Consider the following 10,076-nt stretch of genomic DNA (forward strand, 5'->3'; position numbering starts at 1 on the left):
ATGCGGTGTGGAAATATAAAGCCCATATAGCTCTCCTCATTTCTTCAAGATTGCCTGTATTTTGCCTGATTGCAAAGCCATAGCAGTTCTGAATGTGGTCTATTATGGAATCAGTCAATCTTCCTCTGCCATCCAAGGTTTTCCCATCATCTAGTTTTTTCCCTTTCATAACTGATTTTAACCTTCTCAGCCTGGCACCCATTCTCTTCTGCACATGTCCTATACATTCAAGTTTGCTTATATTTACACTGTTCCCATATGGTTTGCTTTCCAAAACTTCTTTGAATGCTTTAGAGTCACCATCTCCCAGATATTTGACATAGCGAACATTATACCACTGTGAAGAGCGATGAAAAATTTTCTTCACCCCAGCAACCTCCATGCCACCACTACTACCATAATAATTAGCAATACAGTCATCACTGTGTTCATTTTTCAGCCTGCCTGTGCACCTACAGTATTTAGACATTATTGCAACATCAATAACCTTGCCAGTATCAACACTAGTTGCTGTTACAACACCATTATTGGAGGTGTGGCCCCTTTTCTGCCACGTGCCATCAAACGCCACTGTGAGGTCACGACTGCCGTCATTTTCTTCCACTGCTTCTTCCACAGCAACCTGCATTGACTTCTGTGCTACATCTTCAACTGCAGATCCTAGTACATAATTGTAAGCTTCAAACTTTGAAGGTGCACTTGGAAGATTTAGAACACCACATAGCATATCACCAGCTGCTTTGCCCTTACCAATTGCTCGCAATCCATAAACTAACCTAATATTTACACTATAAAGTTCAGTTTTCTTGTATCCATTATTTACAGTTACTGAAACCGAACTTGGAAACTTACAGCTGTATTTACAAACACTGCATATTAAATTAAACTGGGCAGCCAGGCCAACATGGGATTCTACTTTCAGAGAAACGTTTCCATGACATTTTTTGCAGCACAAACTGTTTTCAAGAGCTTCACACAATATATTCGTATCAATGAGTTCAAAAACTTCATTCCCTCTATCAAGTAAATTATATTTCTCTTCCAAATCTCTTAGTTTTTTTATGAGAAGCACTGTTTTCATTTGGTGTAAGTTCGTTCGGCAAATCAGTAATAAGTGGATTCACATTTTCCAACAGTGATGATGATGAACTGCTTTGCTTTGCTAATGAATCATTATTTCTTTTCTTTTGCCAGTTCACACGCTTTTTAAATACTTTTGCTTTAGCTCTAGGCATTTTCACTGCGAAAAATGAAGCACTAAATACGAAATAACTCAACAACAACTACTTTCTTATATCACACTGTTTACAAAACAGTCCAGCCACAAAGTCAAAGAGTAACTTGAGGAAATCAGAGAGGAACATTTTCGGGCAACTAGTGTATAAATAGTCGCTGGAAACCGGGATATTTGAATTCATGTCACTTTAAAGGTACTGCCAAAAAGTTCATGGTCAGCCACGAGAGACGTGTATAACTAAAGCGCAATACCCGATCTCACAAATATATAAAAATAAAATAGTTATAATTGTAGTAGAGCTATGTATGATACGTCATTTTAAAGAGGAAACATGGCAGAATATAATACGCCAATAAAAAAAAATTCGATTTTTTAACCCAAAATCCGATTCCGTATCCCCTTAAGAAATTGTTCCGCTATAAAATTAACCAAACCCGTAAATCGGGAGCAGGTAAAATTAGCAGTGAATTACGAAATATTTTTCTTTTACAGCGATCCTGAGGCTGACTGAATTTATTACTGGTTTTACATTTGTGGATTCATAGGCGGATAATTAACGTTGAAGTTGTTAATCTGTTGGTTCTTTCAATTTCTAAAGCAAATAACATAAACGTATAGTGAAGTGTGTTTTGTCAATGATAATTAAACGTTCAGGTCGGCATGGCAATATTTAACCATTTTATGCTAACAGAGACAGTCTTGTGTTCCATAGCTAACGCCGGGAAAGAATTCAGTAAATATTTAAAAAAACCACTGCATTTAGAAAATGTGTGCCAAGGCCGAAATACGTAAAAAATTTAATTTAAATAATTTTCAAAGTCATAAATGTTATTAATCAGTTAGTTTCAATTTATCAGCAGGAGAGGGTTGCTAAGGTTCACGTAATTTAATTCTGTCTAAATGAATTTTTATTACCACACGTAAAAAAAAAATGTTCTACAACGAAGTTCGTACTGAAAGAGTAAATAACAAAAATATTTAAAGCCATTTCTTCCCCATTTTCCATCCATTCATTTTTTTACATAATAAATAATATTATATATATATATATATATATATATATATATATATATATTTTTTTTTTTCTCATTCAGTGGGGGCATCGGAGCGTGGCACAGCAGGAGCAGGCACAGGCAGAGTGGGGGTGGCCCATAACAGTCAGGCTAGGTGTGTGGTCTGCAGCAGGCGAGCCGAGCAGGGGTGGACGAGGCAGCGGTGCCATCATCGGAGGCAGCAGGTGCGAACGATGCAGGCACAAACGACGACACCGTGGTCCGTAGCAGTAGGAGTGGGTAAGAGTGAGGCAGGCACGAAGGATGCTGTGGCGCCGTGGGAGCGAGCAGAGTGTGACAGCCGTTAAGTTAAGCTGGCATGGAAGATGCGAGAGCAAAGGTGTCTGGCAGCAGAAGCGACCGGCGTCGCCAAAAATCCGTGCGAGAGGGAGGCGAGATGCGCCGAAGTTCGCACGTCCCCCGGCAGAGGCGACTGGCGTCGCTGCTAAAGCGAATGGTAAAGCCAATGCAGAATGCGACACCTGGTGAGTATGCAGCCATAAATGATGCAGCAGAAGCAGCTGGCATCGATGAGCAAGTGGAAAACGAAACTGTGTGACCGGAGCCCGTCACAGCAGGGGGAGGGCGTCCTCGACGCAAATTGTGACAACACTGCAAAATGAGGAGTAGCTCCCACCTTGTTTGTGGGCCGGCAATGTGGTGTGGAACAGTGTGGTGACATCCTTTACAGCAATGAGTTCAGTGAGCAGGCCACTCAGCATGGCACGAGTGGCATGCAGCGCAGCAGGTGAGGTCGGCCATATTGTGCTGGGTGAGGCCGGCTCAATGGCGTCAGAAACCCGTGAAATGAAGTCACAAGGTTCCGCCTTAGCCGTGAGTGATGGAGTAGGTACGATAGCAGATTCGCAGTTAAACTCCACCATAGGAATGGAGAAGTCTGAACGTGAAGGAATAGTACGGTCCATGTTAGCGGTGAACAATGGGAACCGAAGCACAAGAAACAAAGGTGAAAAACACTCACAATTCTTTTAGAATTACTAACAGTTGTCAGGGTCATCACTGTGGTTATTAAGGCTGTCATGTTAACGTATGTCACTAATAACACACGCTTCGATGGAAACACATTTACTAAACACAGTATCAGACTCCTCCAAAGAATGTCGTTCACAGGTAAAACACTTTTTTCACTTATTGATAGTCGCCACAGTGACAAGGTACCATTACATTCATCTACTAGTTGATGGGAAGAACGTTAAACTGGATTACACACCAACCAATAGACAGTCAGCAGACATTCTGACAAATGGACTGCCATTTACAAAGCTGCAGACGACGAAGGGACTTGTTGCTATTGGTTCTACTTCATCATGTATGTAAAACAAATTGCAGGAGAGTTTGAAAGTAATAATATTTTCAATGTTTATTCACTACTTGCCATTGAAATTGCTACACCAAGAAGAAATGCAGATGATAAACGGATATTCATTGGACAAATATATTATACTAGAACTGACATGTAATTACATTTTCACGCAATTTGGGTGCATAGATCCTGAGAAATCAGTACCTAGAACAACCACCTCTGGCCGTAATAACGGCCTTGATACGCCTGGGCATTGAGTCAAACAGAGCTCGGATGGCTTGTTCGGGTACAGCTGCCCATGCAGCTTCAACACGATACCACAGTTCATCAAGAATAATGACTGGCATTTTGTGACGAGCCAGTTGCTCGGCCACCATTGACCAGACGTTTTCAATTAGTGAGAGATCTGGAGAATGTGCTGGCCAGGGCAGCAGTCGAACATTTTCTGTATCCAGAAAGGCCCATACAGAACCTGCAACATGCGGTCGAGCATTATCCTGCTGAAATGTAGGGTTTTGCAGGGATCGAATGAAGGGTAGAGCCACGGGTCGTAACACATCTGAAATGTAACGTCTACTGTTCAAAGTGCCGTCAATGTGAACAAGAGGTGACCGAGACGTGTAACCAATGGCACCCCATACCATCATGCTGGGTGATACGCCAGTATGATGATGACGAATACACGCTTCCAATGTGCATTCACCGCAATGTCGCCAAACACGGATGCGACCATCATGATGCTGTAAACAGAACCTGTATTCATCCGAAAAAATGACGTTTTGCCATTCGTGCACCCAAGTTCGTCGTTGAGTACACCATCGCAGGCGCTCCTGTCAGTGATGCAGCGTCAAGGGTACCCACAGCCATAGTCTCCGAGCTGATAGTCCATGTTGCTGCAAACGTCGTCGAACTGTTCGTGCAGATGGTTGTTGTCTTGCAAACGTCCCCCATCTGTTGACTCAGGGATCGAGACGTGGCTGCACTATCCATTATAGCCATGCAGATAAGATTCCTGTCATCTCGACTGCTAGTGATACGAGGCCATTGGGATCCAGCACGGCGTTCCGTATTACCCTTCTGAACCTACCGATTCCATATTCTGCTAACAGTCGTTGGATCTCGACCAACGCGAGCAGCAATGTCGCGATACGATAAACCGCAATGGCGATAGGCTACAATCCGACCTTTATCAAAGTCGGAAACGTGATGGTACGCATTTCTCCTCCTTACACGAGGCATCACAACAACGTTTCAACAGGCAACGCCGGTCAACTGCTGTTTGTGTATGAGAAATCGGTTGGAAACTTTCCTCATGTCAGCACGTTGTAGGTGTCGCCACCGGCACCAACCTTGTGTGAATGCTCTTGAAAGCTAATCATTTGCATATGACAGTATCTTCTTCCTGTCGGTTAAATTTCGCGTCTGTAGCACGTCATCTTCGTGGTGTAGCAATTTTAATGGCAGTAGTGTATGTGTATTAATAATCTCTGGAACTTGTCTCTCACAGGTCATCATAGTGTCATCATTCGTTTTTCAGGGGTGTGTAATGTCTGTCTTTGATGTAAAGGGTGTTTTTGTTATTCACTGACGGTATTGTGGTATTGACGTACTTTTATGGTTTGTCGAATAAGTGTTTCATTTCAAAACAGCATTTGGTGTTTCGTAAACTGCTACACTAGGGCAATATGGCCGTCATGTAACTGATGTGTGCCAAAATTTGCAGGCCACACTGACGGCTTCTGTTTGGAACTGTGTAGCGCTTCTCAACCAACTCTTCCACCAGCTGTGGACAGGAATTGTCCACGTGAAGTGCTTAAGTATTCTGATTCAACCTATTGTGCTAGTACTGAACAATTGAAAGCAACAAACAATCTACTGTGGGACCTCAGTGCTGCTCTCTACTTGCAGAAATAGTATGCAAAGACTGGTCTGCAATATTCCAGTTGCACGGATTCGCATTCATTCACAGTGGACAGCATGTCTTCCACACCATGCACAAATTCGGTCAGTAAACCTTAGACGCCACCAGTTGCCCAGATTTCAAACATGATCGTGCAACAATCCAGTTTTATCCACGCCAAACTCAGACCCAGCCTATCATTGTGTCATTGTGGAGAATTTATTTCCTGCCGGCCGCGGTGGTCTCGCGGTTCTAGGCGCGCAGTCCGGAACCGCGCGGCTACTACGGTCGCAGGTTCGAATCCTGCCTCGGGCATGGGTGTGTGTGATGTCCTTAGGTTAGTTAGGTTTAAGTAGTTCTAAGTTCTAGGGGACTGATGACCACGGCTGTTAAGTCCCATAGTGCTCAGAGCCATTTGCCAACCAATTTATTTCCAATCAGTGGTGTTTCAAATGAACAGTCACATCAAGAACATTCCAGGGACCACTGACATATTACTCAAATTGATGACAACAATGCTGGCCACCATGTGGCACAACTACAGCCTCAGTGTGCTTCCTTTCATGTAGTGGCCGAGCCTGACCGACTTTGCTCAGTCACTTCTAACTGTCACACCACCACACCTTGTGCACACATCTGTGCAAGATGCCACCGAACACAACACACCCGTGTCTGAGCAGATCATCCTAATACGTGTCGCACCCAGGCCTGTACAGAACGCTGCCAGTCACACAGTGCCCACTTCTGCACAGACCATCCCCACGCATGCCATGCCCGGACCAATGCAGCATGCTGCCGAGCACGCTGAGTTCTCGCCTGCACAGAACGTTTTCAACCGTGCCGCACGTGTGCAGCAACTTCAAGTGACCAACTGTGCTGCACCCAGGCAGAATAGCATCAGCTGGCAGCTCGTCGCACGTCCCTGCAGCAGCTCCGCACAGTAACCTGCAGTCTGTCAAAACAAACAACTTCACATCATGCAACCACACCCTACGTGCCACCACATCTGTCCAGGAGCAGTTCACCGACAGTGCATGTGACTGTCGTCTCTCTTGTGATATTTCAGTACTGCCCACAACAGTTTCACTTACCTGAGGAGACTGTCCTAGTCACCCCTGCGTTCTGCACAAAAGTGAATCTTCTGTCACTCACCTGACTATGACTACTACCGAATTTCACATCTGTGATTGTGCACATGGACTTGATTTTTGCATTGATCCGTATTCTGCTGAGTGTTAGGTGAGGCTTCCATCTCCGCATGTCCCACTTCTGACGAACCACTTGCCCGCAGACATCAGCTCTGACATCAGATTGCTACCTCTTAATGGGTCACCGACTCCAGATGAACCTACAGCACTGTAACTGCATGAAGGTGCCAACCATTGATCGCAGTTCATGGATCCGTGATCCAGATCCTGCAACTGTCATCATCTCACCACCTCGCATGGGTATTTCGTGTTAAGGATATTGTAAAAGCCATGCGGGATTAGCCGAGCGGTCTAGGGCGCTGCAGTCATGGACTGTGCGGCTGGTCCCGGCGGAGGTTCGAGTCCTCCCTCGGGTGTGTATGTTTGTCCTTAGGATAATTTAGGTTAAGTAGTGGGTAAGCTTAGGGACTGATGACCCTTGCAGTTAAGTCCCATAAGATTTCACACACATTTGAACATTTTTGATATTGTAAAACCAGATCTAGCAATGGACGATTTTTACCAGTTCCACCTCTCCGCAGTTGTACAGCGTGCCACGCCCCTGAACTCTGACAGGAGTCAGTGCATCCAAGGACCTTTCACAGTGGCATCTTCACTCCTACCTGGTATACTGACCATCCAAGACAAAAAACAGAAAGACAATTGTACATCCATGGAAACTGTCGAGCAATATGCCTCTTCAGCTGATGAGTTCTTGGTGATTCACCAGTGCTATTTCAGCTGCCGTGTGTCATCGGATGCACTCCATATGAAGAATACGTTGCTTCCACAATGTAAGAACGACATTCCCACTACCATCAGCACAGTGTGTGAGTAGCTCACGGCCTCAACACGCAGCCATCGTGACGACGAGTGTGGGAGTGCTCGTGTGACCCCAGCCCTGCCAGCTGGTTCCAACGACTGACCACGCCCTCTCCGTGCCTCTCTCACATCTGTGCTGTCACCGATCTCAGATGTACAATGAAACACACACAACAGTACACTGTGCTTATCCTCGTCACCCAGCTACTCCACTTCTGTCATCTTTGGGCACTCCCCTCCAGCAGTACAGCATACAGTTGCCAGTGTCTTCCACATGACTCACCGAATGCATCACTTATAAAATGTAAACTTTCACGGCCGGAATTTTCACAGTTAATAAAATATTCCGGGCTATTATGCCACGGGCTAAGGGATTTCACTTCAAACCTCGACGTTTCGTCCCCATCTGCGGAGAACATTTTCAAGGGGCATCGTAACTTTCTTGAATGTCCAATTCACACCATGGCTCGTCACTGACTACAGCAAAATTCCGCTTCCGCCAGCTTCCGTGCAGTGGCGTGACGTCACATGTTTTCAATACGCGAGCGCAACTGGCCATTGTCGACTGTCGTCGTGCGTTGTTGCTATCATCCCATGGTGGAAGACTGGTATACATCTTCTTGAGCACCAGAATCCAAATTTCATTCAATTTCACGCCCTCCTCCTTTCTATTAAAATTCCTGGGGCGTTCCACAATCTCTGTGGCCTCTCTGTATAGCCTTTCGTTGTATCCGTTTGTGGCTGCCAGTACTTGAGTCCTGTCTAAATGAATGCGAAGGTCTCCTGGATGTAAAGCATGTCCCGCAACAGCTGATCTCTCAATCTCCCCTCTTCTGCCAATTGCCCTTATGCTCTTAGAGTCGTTTTTTGACAGTTCTTTTTGTAGTACCCAAGTACACGTCCCCACAACTACAGAGAACCCTATAAATTCCAGCTTTTTCCAGTGGTTGGCGAGTATCCTTGCCCGATTTTAGATGATCTTGTATCTTCCGTGTGGGTATATAAATTACCGCGACGTTCCGCATTCTCAATATTTTTCCAACGCGGCCAGTCACGTCCTTAATGAATGGCAGGAAAACTTTAGGTTTCACCTGCGATTGAGCATCGCTATGGTTTCTACCTGGTGGACTTAACGCTCTTTCCGTCTCAGCGAACGAATTACCATTTTTGAGGAACGCAGCGGTGAGATGTTTTAATTCTGCGTCAAGCACCTCTGATTCACAGATTTTCCTTGCTCTGTCCGATACCGTTTTTATGATGCCTCGCTTTCGTTGTGGATGGTGGTTCGAATCCTGGTGTAGGTAACGGTCTGTGTGCGTGAGTTTTCGGTAAACTGTGTGACCCAAGCTTCTGTCTTCTTTCTTCGATCTGGTTCCTCCCTGCCATGCCGCCGCAAAATTAACGTATCATCCACGTAACGGAACCAAATATTCGGTTTCTTGTTTACAGTTTCCGATGCCTGCTCCTCGAATTTTTCAATAAAGAAGTCCGGTATAACCGGCCTTAAGGGGCTCGACATAGCAACACCATCCGTCTGTTCATAGAACTCATCGTTCCTACACTTCATTCAGTGGAACCATATTGAATAGCGACGCCACATCAAAACTAACTAATATGTCTTCATGCCGTACCGCTATGCCATTTAATTTCGTGATTAAATGTGCCGAATTCTTGACATACGGAGCCGATCGGCTCACATACGGTCGTAATAATCACATCTTCAAGGCTGTGGCTAAGCCATGTCTCAGCAATATCCTTTCTTTCAGGAGTGCTAGTACTGCAAGTTTCGCAGGAGAGCTTCTGTAAAGTTTGGAAGGTAGGAGACGAGGTACTGGCAGAAGTAAAGGTGTGAGGACGGGGCGTGAGTCGTGTTTGGGTAGCTCAGTCGGTAGAGCACTTGCCAGCGAAAGGCAAAGGTCCCAAGTTCGAGTCTCGGTTTGGCACACAGTTTTAATCTGACAGGAAGTTTCATACCAGTCGTAATAATGTTGTCAAGAACTTGGCAATCAAATAGGTGGGTGAGCCAATAGCACTCACTTTAGGCGTTAGAAGAGCATGTTCTTTGTGCACCTTCGGCAATCCATAAAATGTTGGTGCAAGCGCAACTGAACTGAACAGACTTTTCTGAACGCTCTGTTCGACGGAGGACTTCTTTATCAACCGCGTAACAGTTCTACGAACTTTGTCAGTGGAGTCTTTACTTAGTTTCTTATATGTTTGCGGATTTATAAGTCGTTAGTCTTACTATGGTACTCGGTCACATTCAAAACAACCGTTGCATTTCCCATGTCAGCGGGAACTATGGGTGAGAGCAATACCTTAAAGCGCCTGAATGAGGACGATAGTGTTATCACTCTCCCCACTGACAAAGGGAAAGGTGTAGTGGTGTTATTCCTGGCGCCACGGTGTGGGGAGGCGTCGGGCAGGACTTCATGTAGCGGCTGATTGTGACTGAGGCAAGACTGAAAGCACAGCGATGTGTCACGGATATACTGCGCCCCAACTTGTTATCTCTCGTGTGACAGTGGCGTGGTGGTATTTTTCAACAGAACAA

This window comes from Schistocerca serialis, chromosome 6 (assembly GCF_023864345.2).
Source record: "Schistocerca serialis cubense isolate TAMUIC-IGC-003099 chromosome 6, iqSchSeri2.2, whole genome shotgun sequence".
Classification (NCBI taxonomy): Eukaryota; Metazoa; Arthropoda; class Insecta; order Orthoptera; family Acrididae; genus Schistocerca; species Schistocerca serialis.